This window comes from Haemaphysalis longicornis, unplaced genomic scaffold, assembly GCF_048455015.1.
Source record: "Haemaphysalis longicornis isolate Haplotype H1 unplaced genomic scaffold, Haemaphysalis longicornis Haplotype H1 scaffold_1, whole genome shotgun sequence".
Lineage (NCBI taxonomy): Eukaryota > Metazoa > Arthropoda > Arachnida > Ixodida > Ixodidae > Haemaphysalis > Haemaphysalis longicornis.
This window is the reverse complement of record NW_027526203.1, coordinates 337,297,880-337,322,529: the sequence shown is the minus strand read 5'-3', so window position 1 is coordinate 337,322,529 and position 24,650 is coordinate 337,297,880. Positions and strand designations below refer to the sequence as shown.

Below are 24,650 nucleotides of genomic sequence, written 5' to 3'. Positions count from 1 at the left end.
CTTCAGGGATGGTCTAGCGGTGCAATAACTCACTGAAAACGATCATTATTTAATTGGAAGCGAACATCAGAGAATAGCGTTAAAAGTGCGTTTTGCAGTTCTGGACATGAAGATGTCACATTCTCTTACTGGCACAAAAAAAAAGAGTATAAACCAACAGCTGGACAGCGGGTCGCCGCACAAGAAACTCATTACCATATATTATGACCGAATATATTACGACTGAAGTGGCGGCGGTCGCAGCCATACAACTAAACATAATTTTCAGTTTATTTCCGTAATGAGGCATGACATGTTATGTTTTTTTCTACAAGGAAGCATGTAATTTGCTTCAGGAAATACGTATTTGAACCGCTGTCTAAACGAAAATATACTGGTCTGGTTCGGGTTCAGGTAGGAAGTTCTTTTTTTTTTTTTTTTGGGGGGGGGGGGGGGTCATTTACGGTTCGCATGGACCTGAAAGAAGTGCGGTATAAACTGGCTTACAACGTCGAATCGGTTCGACGTGTATGTTTCTTCACACCAGGATTTCGCGATTGTTCCCGGGGATATTCTCAATTGAACTTAAATAAATTGGACAGGAAAAAAACTCGCTTACGTAACATGAGGAGGGAGGTACCTATGGAGGGTGGAGGTTTGGGAGTTAGACCCTTTCCCCAACCGTCCGAAATATTTTCCACGCACGAGCGTTCCTTGCGCAAGACTCCTCCTTTTCTATCCTCCCTCTTCTCGCCAGTAACAATGGCCGGCCGCCTGCGGGTATGAAGCAGTGGAGACAACTTGGCGGGTCAACATTAGATAGACCGTTACTGGGCCATAATCCCTTCTCCGTAATAATCACACGCTCTCTCTCTGCGAAAAGGGTCGTAGAGCATGGTGTGCAGCGCACAGTGCCGGTGACCGCAGCTCAAAAAGCGCGCCGTATCTTTCTCCTGGCCTTCTCGTCAATGCCGTGTACGAGGGCATCTCGAAGGCCCACGTGTTTCAGTTTACACAGCTAGAGAGTTAACGGTTCGCCGCCTGGTTGCGTCCTCGGCCCTTCGAGCGAAGAACACAAGAACTCCGGAGGCGCAAGCGCCGGCACGGAAATGGCGACACGCTCTCCCCCCGGCGTATATAGGCCAGCGGCGCATAGGTCGCCAGGCTCACTCACAAGTGCGCTCACACCCCCCCCCCCCCACTCAACACTCATAAGTGAGTATTGAATGAGCCTCGCCATCGTTTCGGACTGGCGAGTGTGAGTGCGAGTGAGTGCGGGCCCCACGCGCAGTGATCCCCGCTCACCACTCGCAAGTGCGAGCGCCACTCGCGGCGAGCGCCCTGTCATTCCTGCGTTTCTTTCAGAGCCTGTCGCCCGCGGAAATCTCTCCCGAGGTGCCCTCACTCGTACAAGTCTTGCTTACTGAACGAAGAGGCAGTCGCGTTTTGTCGCAGAAGGCTTTACTCTGCCCTTTTATCTGCAGGGCCGTGAAAAAATGAGAAATGGCAGAAGACAGGAGTGTTTTGTTGGCGGGGCCCCAAGTCCTGAGGGGCTGTTTCCGAAGGCACTGTCACCCTCACCCATAGTTGTAGTCAAAACGGGGGTAGTCTCTGCAATGTCTTTCGGAAATATACGTCTGGTTCGCGGTGCGCACTTCCAGTGCTGTGGCGTCGTGAAGACACATGGGGCAAATTTCAAACAAGCCAGTCTCACGTGCTACTTCCCTAAAAAGGCTGGAACTAATCTGGATGGTCATGAGAATTCGATTAGCAAGTACGCGTCCGAGAGGTGTTGCGCTCCCTTCTGACATGCCAGAAACCAAAGTTCACACCGAGAGTTGTACAGGGGTGCGCTAATTCGAAGTCTTGCACCTTGCTTTAATTTGTCTAGAAGAAAACTAAGACGGTGGCGAATTATAAGGTCATGTTCAATGTGAGTCCGCGTTTATACACCATGCTTTCAAGTAATCACTTGTGGTCAGATCCAAGGACCTGTGCTTCAGCGGGCAAGCTCTAGTCAGCGACGTTCTTCAATTTCATAGCCTGATAAAACAAAGTTATATGGGTCCGCCTTTGAGACATCCCATTATTCCAGAAGTCAGCAACTGTGTGCAGATAACGTAGGACACGAATTAGGTGTGTGGTGTAGATTCCTTGCGATCTGATTCTTACTCCTCGCGCAACAGGGAAGTTAATCTTCTTGACCAGGGACTTTTTGTCTCGAAGACTAGTGGCTAGCTCGAATTCGCAGCGAAGTCACTGGAATCCCCGTGATAATTCAAACTTCCTAACCACATGAACAAGGTCCATGGCCTAATTCGTGAATTTCGAACATTTAAGCGTCTAGAATACAGCTAGGAACTAATAGAGGCACACAGGCCCAATGAGCTATCGCGACTGTCGGCATCACCTAGAATCCGCCAAATCATGCACAGACTGAATGTACAAGCCCCTGTAATTACCAATACTAGAGTCCCTATCCCTTAAGAAATTCGTGCTAAACTTCTTATTCGCCCCCCCCCCCCCCCCCCTCTATGCAACATGCGCCCTGTACACCATCAAAAGCGCAGGAAACGAGCTCTAACCGTTACCGAGATGTACCCCGTCAAACCAGCCACGGTATGTGTGACGCGACCCCCTAAAGGCATCACAACGCGTATGCTATGACGGTTGTATATGACCCAAGCATTCCGCCCATCAATCCGCTCACGGTACGCACCCGCAACCCGGCAACATCAGAAGAGGCGGCAGTTGCGCTGGCACTAGCTCCACAACCTACCCCTAAAATTGTACCTTCGGGTTCGAAAACGACCATCCCAAACATTTCCGAGAGGACTATTTCCCCACAGGCACTCAAAATTCTCGTTCAAAATTCTCCTATCACCAAAGTGGAAATGATCTGGACTCTTACGAGGCTGGGAGATAACGAGGCGGTCAACAAAGCAGCTCGAGAGCTCACGACCCCAGCAGGACCAAACCCCGTCCTTAAATGAAGCCCGATCATCCCGCGACAGCTTATTAGGCTATTAAGAAATCCCGGCACATAACCGCCTCACCCGGCCGATGTATCCGCCCAAGCGCTATTACTACGCCGAAGAACGTCTATGGTGCCACTATAGACGAACACACTGCCATGTCGCTCCAGACTGCATCATATTCAGCCGACATTATATCCGTCACCTAATTGACCTGCATGTGGACCGAAAGACACCGTCGCCCGGATCATATGGGCTTGCCCTGCAGACCCCTTTCCTTTAATCCCCACAGGCAATATCTGGGAGCCTGGCGCTGGGCAGCACTTGCAGACTCCGAACAGTCTAACGGAATGAGCCACCATGGCCACCATAAGGCTGCGGTGGCCGGTCACCCCACCCGCCTAACCGGACTATAAAAATAAAGTTTTCCCCCTCTCCCACCCAGAACCATTGGAATCTACGATTTCAATCGTATTGAATGGCTGTAGTTACTTATGGCTTACGTATTCACAACACTTGAAAAGGACGCTATGTAACCAATAAAGCGAAATATTTAAACAGACAACTGATCACAAAATCCGGTTTCCGGCATACGCATACGCGACGCCTGTAGCAACAAAACGGCTCCTAAACCTCCCATTGGGTTCGGCGCGTAACAGATACCCGCAGGGGTCTATTGGCCAACGCATTAACGGGATTTTCCCAACATTAGGCCTAATGGTGTGCTTTTAGGTTTAACGACATTATCAGGTATCCGCAGCTCGAAGTATGACGAGCTTGACGTTACTTGGCACTCGTTAGACTCGCACCTACCTCCATGCCAATTCGCTGACGCCGCCTATGACGGCACACTTGTAAGCCCACACGGCTAACTGTACCGGAACAGTGCTAGCACATCTGGTCTGCACAGAATGATGTCTGACCTGTACGCCCCACTTCCTCGTAATGTAATCGTGAGCGTGCCAGCGAGCCTATGAAATGTGTATATGCATGAGTCTGCATCAAAGTCTTCCGAATGTTTCATCTCTGCAGGTTTATCGTATTACAAAACTGACTGCCGAATAAATAAATAAATAAATAGAAAAAGGAAACACGAGCAACATACGAGCACACACCTCACAACTAATGCAATTTGGGGCATCGTTGCTTATGCAGAAAACATTACACGCTGTCGTACACCCAAATATACATTCAACCACACGCATACACACACACAAAAGCAATTACAGCACCTTGCAGTAAGGCATGAGACACCACACGTACATATATACTGTTACAAAAATATACATAAATCATAACAATGTTAACTTGTGCGAAAACGGAGGCACTCAAGATAGCTTATATGTTAGAATCAGGGTATGTAACGATTATGAGTGGGGAGAAGACAAGTTAATTGGAGAGATAGAAAGCATTGCTTTGTTACAATTTAATACTCAAGTGACAGCGCATGACAAAGGATAAAAAAGGTCACCCAGTGACAAGCTCACAGGCGTGTTTGCGGAACAGAGTTGGCGAATACTTAAATATATCTAAATATTCAGAGTACTGATTGTATGTACACTGCAATCGAAACATGGGGCACAAGCCACGCGTATATTTGGGATTAAAGAATGTATCGTGTTGTCTGGTATACTTTTGCAGCGCATGTAGTGGAACATGGTGCACTAACTCACCACAAGACACTGTGCCGTGAAGGATTTTGAATAGGAAAAGAATATACGGCTTAGTGTGCCTGGAAGTTAAGCATGGTAACATCAGCACAAGAGATGATCCAGAATTATAATTGGTATGAGTAGCAAAGCGATGGTTAAAGATACATATAAACTTTTTCTGGACACTGTCAATAAGCATACAATTTATTTTTCATGTGTTATTCCACACCACAAAGACATACTCTAACTGCGGACGACAAATAGTCGTGTACAGCTTGAGAAGAGGACCCGGCTCCTTGAACTCTCGATAGGCTACATATAATGACAAGGGATCGAAGGGCCCGCCGAGTGATTTCAGAGTGGTTCCGGCGTTTATTCGCGCGTCTCCACTGCTGTCAGTGGTGAGTTCTGCTGCCTGAAAACGAAAAGCTTTGTATTTTCAAGAAAAGCTCGCAATTTTAAATGTCGTCTCCACCGACGAGAAAGAAGGACGTCGCCGCCCTGTAGAGTATCCCAGTTACCATCCTCTCACCAATTTTGAGTGCGGAAAAGAGCATGAATTAAGTCCGCGAAATGGCGCCCTTTCAGCATACGTGTGGCCCTTCAAACGTGTTAACGCACCGAAAAGTGTCAAAAGGCCAAAGTGACACTTAAGTTACGTTTGTGAACACAGGGGGGAGTGACCTTACTTCTTTGGAGTGCAGTGTAGTGTCTAAGCTCGTGGCGAGTCAGCAGGCAGAAATCAGGCAATTTTTCACTGTGAAATAAATCGTTCCAGGGTGAGTTCACGATCACTGATGTCTAGCATTGTGGGTTCCTTTCTGCTTCATTCAGGAGAGCCTAAACTAGAAACCTTCATGTAACGAAAACCTGCACATAACAAAAAACTGAGAATTTTTGTCAACTTCGTTGTATCCCGGTTTGACTGTAAATACAGTTTCGCTCCACGGATTTGCATGAGGCTTCGATGTTAACTACCAACTAATGCTTTACGGGGCTCGAAAACCCGAATCACAAAAAAGTACATGCGAAAGAAAGTGGAGAAAAAAATGGCCACCGGGAGGGCATGTTTTTTTCTCTTTCTTTCTTTCTGTCCTTCTTTCTTTCTTTCTTTCGTTCATTCAAAATACTGTATCTGTTTCAAGGATAATAGATGGCTCATCACATTCTCCCCTTTGCTTTCCTTGGCTTTCTTGGCTGCCTACCCTTATTTCTGTCTTAATTAACGAGCCCCTCATTTCACATTCTGACTCACTATATATATATATATATATATATATATATATATATATATATATATATATATATATATATATATATATATATATATATATATATATATATATATATATATATATATATATATATAGAAATGGGAAATGTCCCGGCCGCGGCGGCCGCTTTTCTGATGGAGGCGAAAAGCAAAAACGCCCGTGTGTACGATATTTCGGCGCACGTTAAAGATCCCCAGGTGGTCAAAATTGATCCGGAGCCCTCCACTACGGCGCGCCTCATCGCCTGCGTTGCGTCGGCGCGTTAAAACACTACAATCAATCAATCAAGAAATGGGAAATGAGGGGCTCGCTGAATGTTACTATATTACAAACCCTTAATTTGTGCACAATGTTCTTTCGTTGTGTTCGGTGAATTTAGATTGGTATTGCCAAATATACCTTGCGCTGCGCCGACGCTCATCATCTCGTGACCTGTCTGTCGCAGTCTCTGATTTCACTCTTTGTAGAGCCACGTCTGTGAATTCAAGCGACGCCGGAATAGTAATCGCTGTGTGGAGCCAGGCGTGGATTGGCGCCAAAATTTTTATTTCTTTAGTTTTAATGAAGTCGTTGACAACAGTAGGATTAGGCTTGGTAACCCACTAGAAATAAACACCATGCCGATAAAGAGCTAGAAGTGCAGACATCGCAGAAGGCTTTTACAAGCTGTCCGGTTTGGTGTTGGACGCAGAAGCAAAAGCGCCGACTTGATTGATTTTGGGGTTTAATGCGTCGAAAAAAGACCTCGGCTATGAAGCGCGCCGCCGTAGTTGAGGGCTTCGGATCAATTTTGACCACTTACGGATCTTTGACGTGCGCCAAAATCTCGACACGCGAGGGTTTTCGCTTTTCGCGTTCATCTGAAAAGCGTGGCCACCGCGGCCGATATCGAACCCGTGACCTTGGGCTCAGCAGCACAGCATACAACCACTAACAGCGCCGCTGCGGAATTGCACAAACGCCAAGAAGTGCCTTACTTACATAAACACACACCGCAAAATAATTATGTGCCGATACAAAAGTAGAGTATTAAAAACTAAGAAGCATATGAGAGCATTATAGCCTACATGCTACAATGACGTGGCATGCTGCGGATCAGGCGGGGACTATACAGAGACGGAGATTTCTTATGGCAGTTCCACCTGCACATTCAACCGGAAAAAAAATTGACGGAGAGAAACTTAAAATTTGCTCATCCCAAAAACATAAAAAGCACAAGGAAATAAAAGGCGTATATTACAAATACTACAAATATTGGTAAATAATAAGGAACCCGCCGCGGTGGCTCAGTGGCTAAGGCGTTGTGCTGATGAGCACGAGGCCGCGGGTTCGATTCCCGACCGCGGCGGCCGCTTTTGTGATGGAGGCGAAAAGCAAAAACGCCCGTGTGTACGACATTTCGGCGCACGTTAAAGATCCCCTGGTGGTCAAAATTAAACCGGAGCCCTCCACTACGGCGCGCCTCATCGCCTGCGTTGCGTCGGCGCGTTAAACCGTGAAATCAAAATCAATCAAAATAATAAGGAAACGCTGTGGAGACATGGAGGAAAAAAAAAAATGTACTCCAAATTTTCTGAAATGAAAAGGCTGAGGTAAACATTTTCGATAAAACGGCTTCGATAAAGGACCGTCGATAAAGCGGCGTTCGATAAATTGTCCGGTCCCCATATACATATTCCGTTCCGCCCTATTTCGCATTAGGCTGGCTGAAAAAATATCGGTTCGGATTTCTGCTCGGCTCCGACAATAACAGCGTTTCGGGTTTCCATTCCAGTTCAGCTCCGCCGGTTCTACATGTGCACACCTAGTTCGTTTTACAGCTGCTTGCCCGAACCGCGTCCTGTCCTCCAATACTATACAGGGGATGTCGCGGCATCGCATAATTTCTCTTAATGCCATTATTCCCATTTATTTAACTGGATCAAACTAGGCACGTTTTTGGTCTTGTTAGCGGTCAATTAGTAGTCAGCAGTCAAAGTTAGCAGACAATTAGCCCTAAAAGTTATTAGAAAGCGAGTTGTTTCCGGGATGATTCCGGGTGGTAGCTCGTCCGTGTATAGAAGCCCGACCAGAGTCGCCGGTGGATTTCTCAAACCTGCCCGGTCCGAACAACAATACAGCAACAGTGCAGTCCAGAGATCTATTTGACTTTTGACGGATGAGTAAGTGTGAGCCTTTGGCAACAACACTTTCCAAAAGTTGCTCAGTATAAACGCGTAAAACTCTACGTGGTCAGAGCAGTTTTAGTCGACCAACGTGGCGCATTTAATGGTTTTTTTTTTTTGCGATATGCATATAGAACACCAGAGACAGCCGCTCAGCCGGACACTTCAACTCGCTTACGCGTGATGGCGACGCTTTTCGTTTTAAAATTGCGACGGCAAAGTATCTACGCTGTCGCGATGAGATAAAAGTGCGAGTGGATATAGGGTGGTTTTTCTAAACAAGCGTGGTATAATTTGTTCTAGCGTGAGCATTTTACAACACCGGTTGCAACCGTTTTCAAGGGCCATACTCCCACAAAGACACTAAGCCAGTGACTAACACCCATGGTGGTTTTTTGGCGGGCGGATATATAGCGCAACGTCACGCAAACAAATAAGAAGGGAGACAATGACGAACGCTTCCTTGTTCTTTGCTCGCATAACTTTGCGCTATGTTTTCAGGGTGAACATGTTCCAACTTGACCGTCATCACTACTGCAGCCGATGGCGCTGAACTCAACAGCCCCCTAGAAAGAACGAAAAACGAGGACACCGTCTCCGACAAGCCCCAGTATTCCTCCCCAGAATGATGCATGCCGATTCGAGCGGCCAGAGCGCGCGGCATGCAAAGCGCATGGAGTACTCCTCACCTGGCGACGAGCGACGAAAACCTCGTGTGCTATCGCCGAGTGACGTGCCGGCAAATGAGTCGCGACGACAAACGGCCTCGGAGGCGCGCTGCTCGTCGTTACGAAAGTAGTCCTCGGGCGGCTCTCCGAAGACGGCTGGAGACGCCGCCAAGCCTCCACGAGACCTCCCGGCGTGCTCTTCGCCAGTGATCCGTCCTCTTTCCCCCGATTCGCCATCCTTTGTCGCGGAGCCTTCGTCAGCTTCGCCCGGGAGCTTAATGTAGCGAGCCGGTTCTTATCTTGTGGTAATCGTGCCTCTGGTTATCTCCTCTGTGACCCTGACACTCGATACGCGTGTCGGAAGCCAGGGAAAAACAAGCCGTCAAAGCGAGGGACACGCTGCAGGTAAGCTGGAGAGCAAGGCGTAAACCCCGTCGAGCTGTCGCAGGATAAAGTTGTAGCGGAACACGGCATCTTGTTCCCGACCAGCGGACGGATGAGTTTCGCGTGGCTCTTTCAACGCACGAATTCCACAGCCTCCTTGTCCGTTTCATTTTATCAAGGCGCTAGGGTGCGTGGGAGATCCCGCGACCTGTTTGCGCTTGGTAGCACGGTCCATGCTTTCATCAACCGTTCGAGGCCAAGACAGTTGTTGCTCCATGAAGTGGGAGAATGCGGCTCGGCTACGAGCCACCCTATAGAGGTCCTGTGGCCGTGAAAGTAATCAGAGCAAACCCAAACCGCGGAGGACCTATGCGTCCAGTAACATAGGGGCGAATGAATACAATATACCCAGCAGCACTCCAGGTTTAGTTATGGTTCATGGACGAAACTTGCGCTGGTAGCGGCATTGCCACGGGCGCATACACATTGGCGTGAATTTTCTGAGTATTTTGACCCCCCCCCCCCTTCTTACGCCAGGATTCCGTGAGGGCGCATGAGCTTTGCAAGTGTGTTCGGGCGAGTTCCCGAATACGTTTGTGTCGTTCCTGACCTCCAAGTAGACATGCAATCGAGACAACGCCGATAACGCGCTAACGACAAAACTTCGTATGAATTAGGTGCAAGCGCCACGCACGACTTCAGGAGAAAAGATTTTGGTAGGGCAGATGATGGCATACCAACTAGCCCGTATCGACACATTAATCCAGATAGAAACTTCCCTTGGTTGTGAGCCAGTCAGGGGCGACCGTGTCAGAGATCGACCAGCCGTTGCCTCTCGCGCGCTTCGATTATTAAGCGTTATGTCGTCACCGCAAAAACGTAACGAGCGTGAGGAAACGCGTCACGGGGCAACCAGCCAATGCGTTGCTTGCTACAGCTTTGGGCTTCTTTTTATGGCGTCGTTCCTTGGCACGAAATCCCATTTCCCCTTACGCTTTTACTCCCAGCTGATGAAACTGAAAGATTTCGTAATGCGATTGGGTGTTTCTCAATGCTGAGAGCGTTGTGCGCTCAGCGATTCCCGGGAACACATCGCCGCTGACGTGCCTCTTACGTGACTGCCGATGCGGTAAAGGAAACATTCTTTTTTTTTTTTTTTTGTCGCATCCGTCGGATATAAGACCTCCGCGCCCGGAAATCGAACACTCGAGCGGTCAACCATTGCGGCGGATCGTTGAAGAATACAAGAGGAAGAAACCGCTCTTTGTAGCAAGACAGAGTGATTTGACTCGTGGCGCATGCACGTATACACAATACCGTGCTGAAAGGGGGAGGGGATTTGCAGAAGCGACAAATGCACCGCGGGAAGAGGAAACTGGTATAGACAACAACAAAAAATTGTGAACTTTGGCAGCGCACGTTAGCTTGCTGCAGCCGAGTCTTCATCGGAGTTTGTATATATGTGCCAAAAAAGAAAACAAAGAGTTCACAATATCAGGTAGCTGTGATATGCAATGTCAAGATGAGATGGTCATTTGTAACGTAATTGAACCGCGAAGTCAAACAGGTATGGGACAATATAGTCGCGCACAACATCGTACGCACGACATGATTCCAAGTGAAAACCCGGACAAAATGGTCCCAAGTTATTTTTTTGTTACACCCAGTAAAAGGTGACCGAAATCTCTAGCGATTACTTCAGGGAAGTGATCAGAGTAGATGGGTCTTCCGAGTGCTTCAGGGGATATCAATGGAGATGCAGCAAGCGTTGTTGGGCATTGTACGATGCATTTTTTTTTTTCATGCGGTATTACGAAACAACGGCACAAATAAAAAGAAACGACCGACTAGAGGTTAACAGCTTCGCTTGATGCGAAGATTTGATGCGCCATCCCGACCCTGCGGAAATGAGCATCCAGCGAAGCTGTTGTGAAACCACTGCACCTGCTGATGGGGATACGCGGTGCTTTATTGCATTCGAGTAATGGTAGTGACAATGGCTTTGTTGCCAATACCTAATCAAAGCACGACCTGTACCATGCATTTCTTTGATTTGGTTCCTGTGCGAATCTAGAGTTATCCAAGGCAATAAAAGTATTTGTCGTGTTTCCCAATGTAAACATTAAAGTCGCCGATATGCCCACTTGTGTGTCTCATTCGTGTATAGGCCATACAAAGTGCCTATGTCTGTTTTGATTTCCCAGGGGTGTTGTATAGGCTGGGAAGATTACCATTTCGTCGGGAGTGTCTACACCCCAGACATCAGCACAGTCGATGACGTTGATCTCTGGCATCAAGCATAGGCGGGGATACGTGCTACGTTGGTCACATTTTGTGAGTTTTGGTAAGTAGCCGACCGATTTTTCGGACCTGGAGAAGAGCGAAAAATAGTCCGAATAAAAGAGCAGTCCGATAAATCCGCGAGTCATTACACCTATGGGACAACTGGCGATTCCTCGGGAAAGTCCGGAATATCCAGCAAATCCGAATTTTTGGAGTCCATAAAAACGGTCGGCTACTCTAGTACGAAACGGATATGACCGAGAAAGCGTTGGCCAATGCACTCCTGTGGCCATGTGCTGCTGTGTGGGTATTCATACTGACTTTATGAACGTACCGAGCGGTCTGAAAGTTGTAAGATCTGCACAGCCTTGGGGGCTAAACTTCCGATTCCGTTTTTAAATGAAAGTCCATCAGCAAGGCAGCATGTGTAGGCGCAGCCCTTATTAGCGATGAGCCAGTTACTCCGCAAGCAAAAGTGGACCTTGTCAGATGTGCAAGGCTGGCCGCGCTACCTGCATCGTGCGCATCTGTGCAGCGGTGTTCAAAATGCTCAAATATAGAAATACACAGCGTCGCTCCACTGAGCAGCATCCGATCCTATAACGACAGGACGTAATATAATGGCGGTGGCAACAGGCATTTAATATGGGGTCAGACGCCATATCCTTCAATACATCTTGGTGTCAGGAGGAATGGAGAAAGATGGGATGGGAAGGGAAAGGGAAAATGGAAAAGGAAAGACAGGAAAACGGGGGGGGGGGGGGGGGGAAGGGCACGGAAAGTAAAAAAAAAAGCAGTGGGCAAGGACGCTGCACATGCACAGTAGAGAAAAACACACACGCACGGCAACTGGAAGAAGTGGGCAGAAAATTGCTAAACTGTGTAGCAAGTTGCCCGACGACTGCAGAAATATTTCCAGGGCGAAGAATGGGCGCCACTCATAGCTTCGGCTGCTTGCTCTTCGCAGCATCCAGTCCGCCAAAAAAAGAAAAAAGAAAGAAAGAAAAGGGGGGTAGGTGGGGCACGGATGGTGGCTTTGTTCAAAGTCTCTCGTCTGTACTCAAAATCTAGGGCAGTCCCACATGACGTCTACTGGTGTCATTGTTAACGCCCCATCGTGGACAATCGGGGTCGCCGAGCGTACCAATTAAAGCGTGACTCCCAGAAGCGGGGCGTTCTTGCCTATCTTCGTAGTCTGTTCACGAGTGTGTGCCACTTCAGAGACTACTTCCGAGACCACTGGCGGAGACCCATAGAAGACTAGCGCATGCGCAGAGCTTTCGAACCCGAAAGCCAGATGACGCCTTATGTATTGGAGATTGTGAGCTCCGTTTGTATTTTCTTGTATCCCCTCCTCCTCGCTGCGATGATTTTAAAAGTTTTCGAGTGCGGCGGTGGTCTTGTAGTAGCCTGTTGTGAAGGCGCTGTCTGAAACTCGCTTTGGCCGATCCATTTCCGCGACAATTACGAGGTCGGCAATGACGCGATGTCTGCTTCGGCATTTTCCGCGAGGGGCGAAGAGCATGGCGACGATGATGATGAATGTCATTTCTCTACTCCGTTATCGAAGACGGCAGTGTCGATCACTGTTTTTGACTACTTAATTGTAGGATGTACTTAAGCAATAAAACGATTAAGATTAACGAGTGTATATACGGCACCAGAAAGCGCTTGACCAAGAACTACTTCATTCGAGCGTTACGTCTGCACGCGTGGGGCTGTTCAGTCGTACAGAACGAACAGTTCAGTACCCACAAGTGACACTAAAATGTATTCACTGGCTGAGTGGAGGTTACTGAAAAAAATAAAAACAAGGCTTACAAGAGTATGAGTAGGAAATGCATTTTTAAGCATTACGTATGTGAGAAAAATATCGCCCGAAAAGTAATACGCTAAAGCGTGGAAGTCTCCATGTATCGCGGTTGTTGCAAATCTACGCAAAGGGATCATAGTTTTGTAATAAAAAATACCCTGAAGATCACGTACTCTTAGTAACAATAAAAAGGTTGAACTCACAAAAGAGTATTTAAAGGTTCAGACCTCCGTAAAAAAATTGAATCCAAACAACTGGGTGAATGAATTCACAGTGACTACTTGGCCATAACATGAGACGGATCTACACGGTCGCGAGTTCATATCAGGTGTTTGAGTATCAGTAGTGTACGATCCAGCTCATACATGCCACTTTCCTGACCACCCAAGAAATAATCATGGGAGAAATCTAAGGGCAGGGGAGAGGAGGAGAGGGGGTATAAACGCCTCGGTTAGGCAAAATATATGTGGCAGCAACCCCAGCCAAGGCCACTGCGGGAGTTGAGCCACGGGCTGCACATCATCTGCGCGCGTTCCTCCCATAAGTGCCTCCCCGGCCAACTGGCGCCACTCGCGTCATTCAGCGACCCCGGAAGTGCGCGCGTATTTCAGGTGGGAGGCGCGTGCCATTCCCTCTATGTACTGCTAGGTAATGATCAAGGCACTGCAGTTTGAAAGAGCCGGAGGGGAGGGGGGGGGGGGGGCTGCAACGGTTTGAGTGGCGATGAAAATCTGTAAATGTACCCAATATCAATTTGACTTCCCTCTTTGGCCCTAACGGGTCGGCCACGTCCCCCTCCTCTTCCCCCTTTCCGTTCGCTTGCAGTGCTGCTGGGTCCATTCATACCTCGGTGGTATAGCGAGTAATTCAAACCTACACCGGAGACGCGGCAACGTCGAAGAAATCCGGCGTACTCTCGCCGGGTGAATCCGGCGCCCAACAGTCCGCTTTACAACAAGGGGTGGACACCGTCCTCAACTGCCTCGCACCACGCCGTCTGACCTGTAACCGCTCAAAATCAGTCCTTCCCGTCCTTCGTGCACGTACCCGTGGGGCCGTGGAAGACCCCCAGACCCAGCATCGGACCCTCAAGTCACGATTCACCAGGAACCCATCACGCAAGTGATATACATTACGAATCCTGGGAGTAAGCTTCCACGCAGATGGATCTGGAACAGCACTCCTACTCCAACTACACTCCACTATATCACAACTCGCCAACCTCATCCGTCGTATATGCCTGCGCAAACACGGCCTTAAAGAACAAGACACGTGTCAACTTGTGCAAGCACTACTGCTCAGCCGGCTTACATATGGCACTCCCTATGTCCAGCTCGGACCCCAAGAACACTCCAAATTGAATGCTTTCATCAGTCGAGCCTACAAGATAGCCCTGGGACTGCCGGCTTTCACTTCCACACTTCCACCAACAAGCTTCTTCAAGTTTGCATGCATAATTCGCTCTCCGAATTATGCATCAAAGAACCAGCCAACTCTCTCGCCTTACGCTCACCGCCACAGACCGTACAGTTCTCCAGAATTTAGGCCGCCCTATACCAGAACCCCATGAAGCACTACAGCCGATAACACCTCATATACGGGCCACAATCAAAGTCACCCCAATCCCACGACATTTCCGAGTACAACAAAGGACGTCCCAACGCTCGTGTTCGCTACCTGCATAAGAAGTACTCACCGGACAACGACACCCGCTACACCGACATCGCTCACTCACCATCCCATGCAACCCTAGCGGTCACCGACACCAACGGCACCATATACACTGCGGCCACTTACTGCCACGTATCCCCATCTGCAGCGGAAACTACGGCAATAGCCGTAGCAATATACAGCAACGTGCGGCTACCTCACGATTATGACCGACTCGCAGCAGGCCTGCCGAAGATACCTCCTTGGAAGAATTCCTCTACCTGCCCTCAAGCTTCTACAAGCCTTAAGTATCACCTCCTAACGTAACCATTGTCTGGACCCCAGGTCACACGCCTCCCTCCCCGGGGAAGAAGCAGCCCACGCTGCGGCCCGCGAACCCCACTACCGGGCACTCACGACGAGGCCGAGCGAATTCGACACCCTGACAGACACGCTTCACCCACTACCAGCCACCTATTCCGATATCTTAGCGCACTATCACCACACCCGCCGAGAATACCATCCTCCACACACTGAACTCATTAACGAAGAATCCCGCATATGGCGACGTCTCCAAACAAATAAACTCTACAACGGCCCAATCCTGTCTCATATCTCCCCCAGCCGTTTCACATACAACTGCCTTGACTGCCACACCCCAGCCACAACCCCCCACCTCGTATTCTTCTGCCCACACCAACCCTCCTCACTCCCCTCACCTACTCCTGAGCAGTGGTAATGCGCGCTGACCAGCTCGGACCTGCAGGACCAGCAAAATCTGATCCAGCGGGCCACCCGAACACGGACAGCACGCGGCTACCTGGACTAAGGCGGCCCCCCATCTGCTCTAAATCTGTAAAATAAACGCTTGTTCCTCCTCCTCCTTCATACGAGCGCCTAATTTGGCAGCAAGTGATGGGGTACGAGCACACACGCTCGTGCGTATGTTTGCGTGCACGTGTGTCCATGTATGTATGTATGTATGTATGTATGTATGTATGTATGTATGTATGTATGTATGTATGTATGTATGTATGTATGTATGTATGTATGTATGTATGTATGTATGCATGCATGTATGTATGCGTGCATGCATGTATGTATGTATGTATGTATGTATGTATGTATGTATGTATGTATGTATGTATGTATGTATGTATGTATGTATGTATGTACCATACATACATACATACATACATACATACATACATACATACATACATACATACATACATACATACATACATACATACATACATACATACATACATACACGTCTTCCATTCTCTATAGCTGACGTCGGCGCCCCCAAGCTTCCAATGAAACGCACTTACCAGAGTGCCGCCTCTAGGTCGCCGTTCAGGGATAACACGATACCGACGCGGCAGTTATAATTGGCGTGTTTAGGCGAGCAAATTACTTATGATGAAATGGCTGATACGAAACACGTCTTAAGCGTAGCTAGCCACGACTGTAGTCGGAAATTTTCTTTCGGGATTGCCGCCGGCAAAGCAGCAACTGCCGGGGAACAGGGTAGGCAGAATTAAACTCTGGACCGGCGAAACGCGGAAAGGATAGACCTGGACCATGATTCCATGAATGCTGTCCAGCTATATCCTTGCAGTACATCCGGAACGGCATGCTGTCCCTAACCCATGGAGGCGCAGTTAGCAGGTGTTACTGTCGCTCATGCCGCTTACGCAATCCAAGTACAGGCCCGGGGACGACTGCACATGTCTGCAGCCTCGGACATGGACACATGCGGCTCACGGAGAAAAGGCAAACACCTCTTCGGGGGCGTCGACAACACCTCTGGAATGAGAGAACGCCTGCTTACCTAGTCTCCATTTGGAGACTGCAGTGTGCTTATGGGAGCAGAAAACGCCACCTTTAAAAAGGCCAGTCAGAAAGGCGTCTCTTTAGTCCACAGCACGCTGCGGTAAATGCAGTTAACGTAATGCTACCTTCTTGTGCCGGGGGTGTTAGCCATGCCCAGTCAGTAGGATACGGCCTTCACCTTTTGAACCAGTACTCGGCAGTTCAGTGTCGGTGCCGCCATCACTCAGAATGAGCGGAGCGAGCCCGGTACTGCTTTTTAACGCGCGTTAATATAGGCTCATTGAGAGATTTTCCGTGGGCGCTAGCCGTCCGCTATCATCTGAGCAAATTAAGCGTCCACGGAAAGACATCATCACCGCAAACAGGAAAATACGACGGCGGCAGGCAGATGCGCGCTCGCCTGAAGCTAAAATCGGGCGCACCGACAACAGGAGTGTGGATTGATTGATTATGAGGCTTAACGCGCCGACGCAACGCAGGCGATGAGGCGGGCCCTAGTGGGGGGGGGGGGGGGGGGGGGGGGGGGGGCTCGAGATTAATTTTGACCACCTGGGGATCTTTAAAGCGGGCCGAAATCTCTGACACACCGGCGTTCTCGTTTTTCGCCTCCATCAGAAAAGCGGCCGCCGCGGCCAGGAATCGAACCCGCGTCCCTGGGCTCAGCAGCACAATGCCTTAGCCACTGAGCCACCGCGGCGGGTCAACAGGAGTGTGGAAAGGAGGTCAATAAATACTACGATAGCGACGAAAAAAAAATTGGCGCAGCTTGCACTAGTGGTGCAAGGATGGAGTAGCAGCAGAGCTGGGGGTCGACCCTGACAGCGGATCCCCGAAGAGTGGGAGCAAGCCGGACCCCAGCAGTGCAAAGCCGTTTTGGACGGTACTGTAAAGCAATGACCATCAGTGTTTTATTCAGTAGCAGTCTTCGTAATTCCTTTCGTCGTCGTCTTCCGACGGTACAGCCCCGTAGGGCAAATCCTTTTGTACCGCGTCCTCGCCTCGCCAGACCTCCACTCGTTCGTCAGCTGGTCCGATGGCCGTCTCCACGTGTGGATTGTGAAGGGATGGCGTGACAGATTCGTCGTCGTCTTCAGCTTGGCGGACCCTTGGCGCACTGGTCGCTACATGACGATGGCGACGAAGGCGGGAGTTCCTTACGTGGTGCAAGCCCACGCGCATGCCTGGACGACGGCGCACTGTCGCTGCGAGGCACGCGCTCACGTGCGCTCGACATTTTTTTTTGCTAAAATCACCGCGCGAAGGTCGCCGCCGGGGAGGCGCGCGCTGATGTGCGCTCGGGGTTTTGCGTCTACGCCGGACGGTTTTGTGTCGGCCTAACAGCTTTGCTGTTAAAAGGTGATGCGTTTGTTTTACTAAGCGTCGTGCCTGCGCAGTGTAGATCGTTCGCCCCACGCATCGTAGGTTCGACGGTGCTCGGCCGACAAGGTCGCCAACCGTGCCCACAAATGACATCAACACGCCAAGGCGCCTCTCCCACCGCAACTGATGCCGGCGTCAGCATTGTGTCACCTAACTATAACGTGACCAAAATTTACGCTATGCTCTCAAAAACCAATTGAAGGCCCAGACTATTGACAGGCACGAAACAAAATGTGTACTGATTAGAGATTATACCGAGGAAATATTTGCAAAAATTTGCAAAGCTCTTTTTAAATCTTCCGCGACCAGGCCCCCGCCGCCAGCTCTACCCTCCAAACGAGGATGGCGCCGCGCGGTAAAGCATGTACCATGTGTTCTGTCCCGTGTAGCTTCGAAACACTGAAGATGCATATTCTCGCACTAACTCAGCAACATCCCACAGCTGCACGTCGCAGCTGCACGCGGCGACATATTAGGCCACAGGAACGTAGATGCCCCTCCTTTTTTTTATCTCCTCCTGCCTGCACCTCCTCGGTTGGGAGAATTTCATTCACCCCACACTTTCTCTGCACAGCCGCAAAATCAAACGGCGAAGTTCGGGTGTGGGAGCGGCACTATTGAAACGAATGGCACGGTACCTGAACTGGCTCACGTAGTGCGGGCGAATTGAAGAGGCCTTGAGAAGAGAGCCAGCGGCGTCGATGCCTCGATTTCAACGAGTTTGCGCTACAAAACTGCGAGTCACGGTACCTTAAGAATGCGGATTGGGGTCTACTCTGCTTGTTCAGGGTTTGAGGAACTCAGCGTTTTAGTTATTCGATTATGTAGGGGGGTAGGGGGGAAGGCGAGGGAAAAACAACTAATGAAGGTGAAACTAAGCTAAGGGACAGAGCTGCAAGTTTTTCTCCTGTACAGCTTCTTCGGTTCAGTGGGTGAAAACTCGGAATATGTAGGATAAATAAAGCCCGCTGAGATAGTTCCACCTTTCCGCGCTTCGCCCAATTAGACTCAAGGCCGCAAAACCTCATATCTTCACTAAAGATTACGAAACTTTTCCCGAATCGACCGCTAATGCAGCAAAATTGGCTTAATAAAACGCTTTGTTGGGCGAGTTGGTTCATAGCTTCAAAAAAATTTTTTAAATAAAATTGGCGGAGAAACTTGCATGAAACAATCGAAAGTGCACATGTTCCTGCCAGTATACAGCCTACTCGAGCGTACCAAGAATGAAAACAATCCTTTTAAAAGCGAAGCTTTATGTGGCAAGGCGAAAGAAAAGTTTGACTGCGGCCACGTATACGCAGAAAACTCCTCCCGCGCCACCCCATGTGCCTGCGCGAGCAAGACAGGTCAGAGAGGAGTTCGAAGTAACGGGAGAGGGATTTGCTGCGCTTGTAGATAATAGTCTCTCGCAGCAGAGCGCGCGCGCAGCGAGCTACTGCGTGAAGCACAGACCAAGCGACATCGGCGGGCATGCAGGGGCGGCGGCGGGGCGGGTGGAGCAGCGTCAACGTGGAAATGGCAAACACCGACAGCCCGTTATCTCCATACGGGTAGGGCACGCGTCATACGTAAAACAGCGGCCGCACGTTTCAGCTTCGCTGGTTAACCATGGAATTCATGGGCGCATTTATTTCTTCATCGCGAGGCTTAGGAAGATTTCAATCATAGTCCGTGCTTATTTCCTTTCTCATATTCAAATTACGCGGCTTAACGCGCTGAAGCTACACCTTGCCTATGAGGCGCGCCGTACGGTGGAGGGCTTCGGATTAGTTTTTAACAACCACCTGATGATCTTTTAATGGGCGCCGAAATCTCGACACACAGGAGTTTTCGCTTTTAGTACTGATCTGAAAAGCGGCCGCCGAGCCGGGATCGACACCGCGTCCTTGGGCTCAGAAGCAGAACGCCTTCGCCACTGAGCCACCGCGGTGGGTGACGTGGGTCTTCTGAGGTTCCTCTCTGGCACGGGAGTTCAAATATTGACTGCAATGAAACATTGTTCGATTCAAATTTTCGCAATTACAGGAGGGGATTTGTAAAACGTTAAGGGTTGAAATAATCTCTAACAAATATTAGGAAAAGCATCTACACAGTATATGCTATTTGCTACCCTCTACTAATAAAATACATAAACACGAACAGGTCTTTTTGTTGAGGTAATTGCTTCGGAACTTACAAAAATATGCAGAATTGCCCAATCAATATTTCCAGCTGGAAAGATTACAAAGCGTCGAAAAATGCCGCCTACGAGACCAGCCGGACTTCTGAAGCTCTTCGCCGTACCACCAAGACTCTTCTAAAGTCTCGGAACGGACCTCCTTTGCCCTTTCCCGACGTCAAAAACTGCGAACAAGTGGATAATTATTGCCACACGCTGTCAAGAACCTCGCAAGGTTCTTGTAGTCATTGAACTTAATTGGAGCAAACTGCGTTTTGCAATAAACTAGAAGAAAGGCACACACGTAGGAGAAGCAGACAACAAAGTGAAATACACGCTCGAGCATCGGCTTATCGAAAGGTTGAAGCATTGCGTCCGCATGCATTTATCTCGGAGCGCAGTTCGGTCCACAAATATCCCATCAGATTGAAAACACTACCGATAAGACCACAGCCATCTATACCTTAAAGACAACGGGTTGCACGTTTCCCATATCAAAACAAGATTGTCGGGCCCGGCACAACGAAAGAAGGGGAAAAAAAAAAACGGGCGCTAATCTTGAAACGCAAGATAAGAATGGAGGGCACGGCCATATGCACGCGCTGGCAACAAAACATAAACAAAAAAATCCCAGGGCATGGTTCTGTGTGCGGGTAAAAAGCAGGGCCTACTGTCTGTTGTGTAGCCGTAGGGCTGGAATGGGGCTTATTGCACGGGCGTTAACAAGAAAAGTAACTTCAGCGGCTAGGAATGCATTCAACGTAAAATAATTTCGAGCGGGTACATGACCGCGACGCGGTAGGTGCGAGCATGCCTTGTTGTGCAAACCCAGACAAGTTCGCCGGGACAGCCCAGTCGGTCGCGCTCCCGGGTCCTGTTACGCGTAGTTGCGATAGCGGGGGTAGAAATCTTGTTAAGTTTTCTTTTTGTATTTTTTACGGAGTACGTGGCTTCTATTTTCGACAGGCGGGGGGGGGGGGGATCCAAAAGTTATACGAAGCGCGAGCAGCGGCCAAACGGGGCAAAACTGCACGCTAGCGAGATCTCCGAGTCGATGCGCCGAAAGTGCGTCGGCACATCTGGCTGGCCTGTCTTGATGTTCTGACGCTCGTATTATCGCCCGCTCCGCAATCTGAACCCCCGGTGTCTCAACAATAAAGTGTTTTCGCTCTCTCGCTCTCTCGAGCGAAGCAGTGCTGAGGTCATCCCTGCTGGCTAGAGGCGCTTTCAGTGCTTTAGGCAAGCATTCAATTGCCGCCTTGAAGAAAATTCGGTCTTCAGCGGCGTACGCTTTCCGCTTCGTCAGTAATGCCGCCAGTTTCAATTTGCTTGACCGGCGTGATTCGCGATTCGCTCGGAGGCGCCAGCGGCTGCCAAAATCATGCTTATTTTAGGGAACACTTGAAGAAAAAAAAAAGAATTGCATGCGAATATTACAACTGCCTTCCCTATACAGAATATGGGCTCTCAACAAAATTGAGCAAGTGAGCCCGATTGATTATCAGTTCCTTCAACACAAATTCGCTTTATTACGTTGGGAAAGCAAAAGCAAATCAAGAGACGTACGTGGTCGGTTATATATTGCAAAAATCCAGGGATAAATGAATCACATGTGGTGACAGTTAAAACAAAGAATTGCAAGGCATTTTTTGTACCAATTCACCGCCAAAATAACCGTTTAACAACGGGTGGAGTTCCCGCTCATGTTAATAACATTGGCCGTGCGCTGAGGTTGAGACTCGTACAAAGGGTCAACGTATCTTGGTTGCTCGCGAGGGTTCTCTTTTCAGTGCCTCTCACGGATCGCTGCACTTACGCTATGATTATCACGAGCTATGGCTATATTCTGAGTCTGCCCTCCACTCCATGTGTTTCCTGGACACGAAAATAAAAGATCGTCTCCCAAGATAATTTGTTTTTTTTTGTCCCACGTTATAAACCCAATTTTGTCGTGATAGCTGGTGTTTAATCGGCTCGCTTGCTCAGCTCCGTTGGGCAGCTGCTCGTATTCTAACAAGAGTACAGCCAATACCCGCATGCAATTTTATGCACAGCGAAGCTGTCTGTGGCAACAATCTAACAGATCGTTTCGTGCGACAGACCTAGTGTAGACCAATTGTGAGCATATAAAAAACTCACAAAAACGATAAAAAGGATCCTAGGTCCTCCATATATGGATAAACGACGGCTTGAATTTATTATAAATATGTCTTCTCAGCAAAGCACGCGAGTATAGAGGCGAGGCCGGCTATAACGGGATTGGTGCAAGCTTGGTCTTTGTAAGCCGGCTTTCTCACATTTCGTGTTGCGCAGTGAAGCATGACAATCTACGCAGGGGAGTATGGTTACAACCCCACTTCACACTCCTCTCCGCCACCACCGCCTCTTTCCCGATTCGTGTACTATACCCCTCGTCACACGCCGCGACTCTTGGCACTGTGCAACGCCTCCCGCTCTTCGGCAGCCACCTGTGCGGCGCACTAGAGGTGCCATTGTCTCTACCCACCGATCGTGTGCGTCCATTGTCTGTGACGTAGATATCGTGCCACTCTCCTTATAGAAAATCAACAATATAGCTGAACCCCAACATAGCAAATTCCACCAGAGCTCCAGCTTTGCTGGACTTCCCCCAGGGTGGAAGAGCGCCGAGTGTTTTTTCATAAGTTCCCTTGCGCCAAGCTCTATTTTTGCCGCACTTTCCAAACTGATACACAAGCCTTTAAAACACATGGCGCGAAATACTCGCCACCGAGCGAATCGCGAACCACGGCAGTCACGAAAGGGAAAGTGGTGGAAATCCCGACGATGCAGAAAGCCACACGCCGCCGAAGACCAAGTTTTCTTCACAACGTGGACAAACAAAGGCTTGCCAAAACATTAAAAGCACCCCTTATGAACAGCGATGGTAGCAGCGCGGTTTCGCTTGAGCCGGCGATAAAACGAGCGTCCGAACCTAGATATGGGTCAGCCGGATGTGCCCGCACACCTGCGATGCATCTACTCATAGCGCTCGCATGCAGTTTTCCCCTGTTTGGTCGCCGCTCGCGCGCTCCGTTTAACTTTTGCATCACCTGTACATCGCAATCTCAAAAACCCCGTGGGTCTGCTTTGCCACAACACACAGCAATCACAAATCTTTGCAAGCAACAGGGTAGAACAGGTCAATGACAAGTCCAGTGACGGGGTCCAGCATATTATTTGACTGGAAAGATGTGGCCCGCACTGTGACGTTACGCAACGCAAGTATGACGCATTGACGTGGAAGTCACTGTGAAGGGGTGGGCCGCGTCAGCGCTTAAATTCCAAGTGTCGAGGAAAGATTTGCGGCTCGATGAACACAAAAGCGAGTATATATTAGGCTTGAAAAAGAACAGGCATGAACATAACAGGGAAACTAAAGACGGAACGCTACTATGGAACGAGGACCGTACACGCAAGCACTGGATGTCGGGTGGACGGAGACTTTTACAAGGACGTGCCGCAGCTCTCCCGGTGGGAGTGGTGAAGATGCTGAAGCCGGGTTAGGATGACCCAGGAGCGGCGATGGTGCCGAGGGACTCGATCCGAGGCTCGCGCACTAACAGCAACGCCAATAGAGATGCCGGGCCCATGGATTCCCATGTCTCTAACCGACCCGCGAAGATGCCGGCTCTGATTCCCATGCTCGAACTGCTTGCTGCCCGCCTTGGGCTCGCCTTACGCGTTGAAGCTCCTGAGCCACTTCCAAACACAGCCGTTCCACCCGCGGCACTTGCGTTCTCGTCCGTCCTCTTTTGTTTTGTCCTTTTCTCAAGCGCATACCCCGTTGGTAATTTTCCCTTGGTCTCGCCGCGTGGTCTTGGTGGCAAATTTTCGACACATCGGCCACATCATCACAGTCACAGCGCACAGAACATTTTCGAGCTAAATCGGGCGCTTGAACTTACTATTCCTCACATTCTCCCTTTCAACACAGAGATTGGTAATTTAAAAAATTAAAAAGGGCGAAATGGACGAGAACAGAGAAACACAAGTAGATTGGACGAGCTCTTTTTAATATTTTTAAGCCATGAACTAACTCGCCCAACAAAGCATTTTATTGGTCATTCAGGTGCACTGACGTGAGGCAAACCCGCAAAACATTTTGGAGTGGTATAAGAAGCACGTTACATTTAAAAAACGGTATGCACGACACTTACTGTTGTTGTTGTTAAATCTTTTATTAAAAAGGGGAAGGCCAGAGGTCTCGTGTTAAGGAACACATAATTGGGAAGCTGGTTCGTACTTTTCAATTAGCGCGAAAGAGACACAATAATGAATAAAAACAACGACGTCACCCAGTGGCTGTCCTGTCATTCTCTTCCTTCATTGAGGTGTCTCTGTATGCTGTAACTAAAAACAAAAAAAAAAACACCGCTGTCTTACTATTGCCTTTCCAGCGGGAACGT

At 49.1% G+C, this 24,650-nt stretch overlaps 1 protein-coding gene across 3 annotated transcripts in view; it reads right to left on the bottom strand.

Annotated features, from left to right (window-relative positions):
* The window catches only part of LOC144152771 (organic cation transporter protein-like), a 173,981-nt gene that overhangs the window by 94,216 nt on the left and 55,115 nt on the right, over nucleotides 1-24,650 (bottom strand). The window contains exons 1-2 of one of the 3 annotated variants that reach the window (XM_077684228.1): nucleotides 8,735-8,933; nucleotides 5,296-5,363 (exon numbers count right to left, since the gene is read on the bottom strand). The exons of 1 other annotated variant lie outside the window; for it this stretch is intronic. The gene's annotated coding sequence lies outside the window, so the exon portion shown is untranslated. Of the gene's footprint in view, nucleotides 1-5,295; nucleotides 5,364-8,734; nucleotides 8,934-24,650 lie in introns of those variants that run through there. One more of the 3 variants, XM_077684219.1, reaches the window with a different exon arrangement.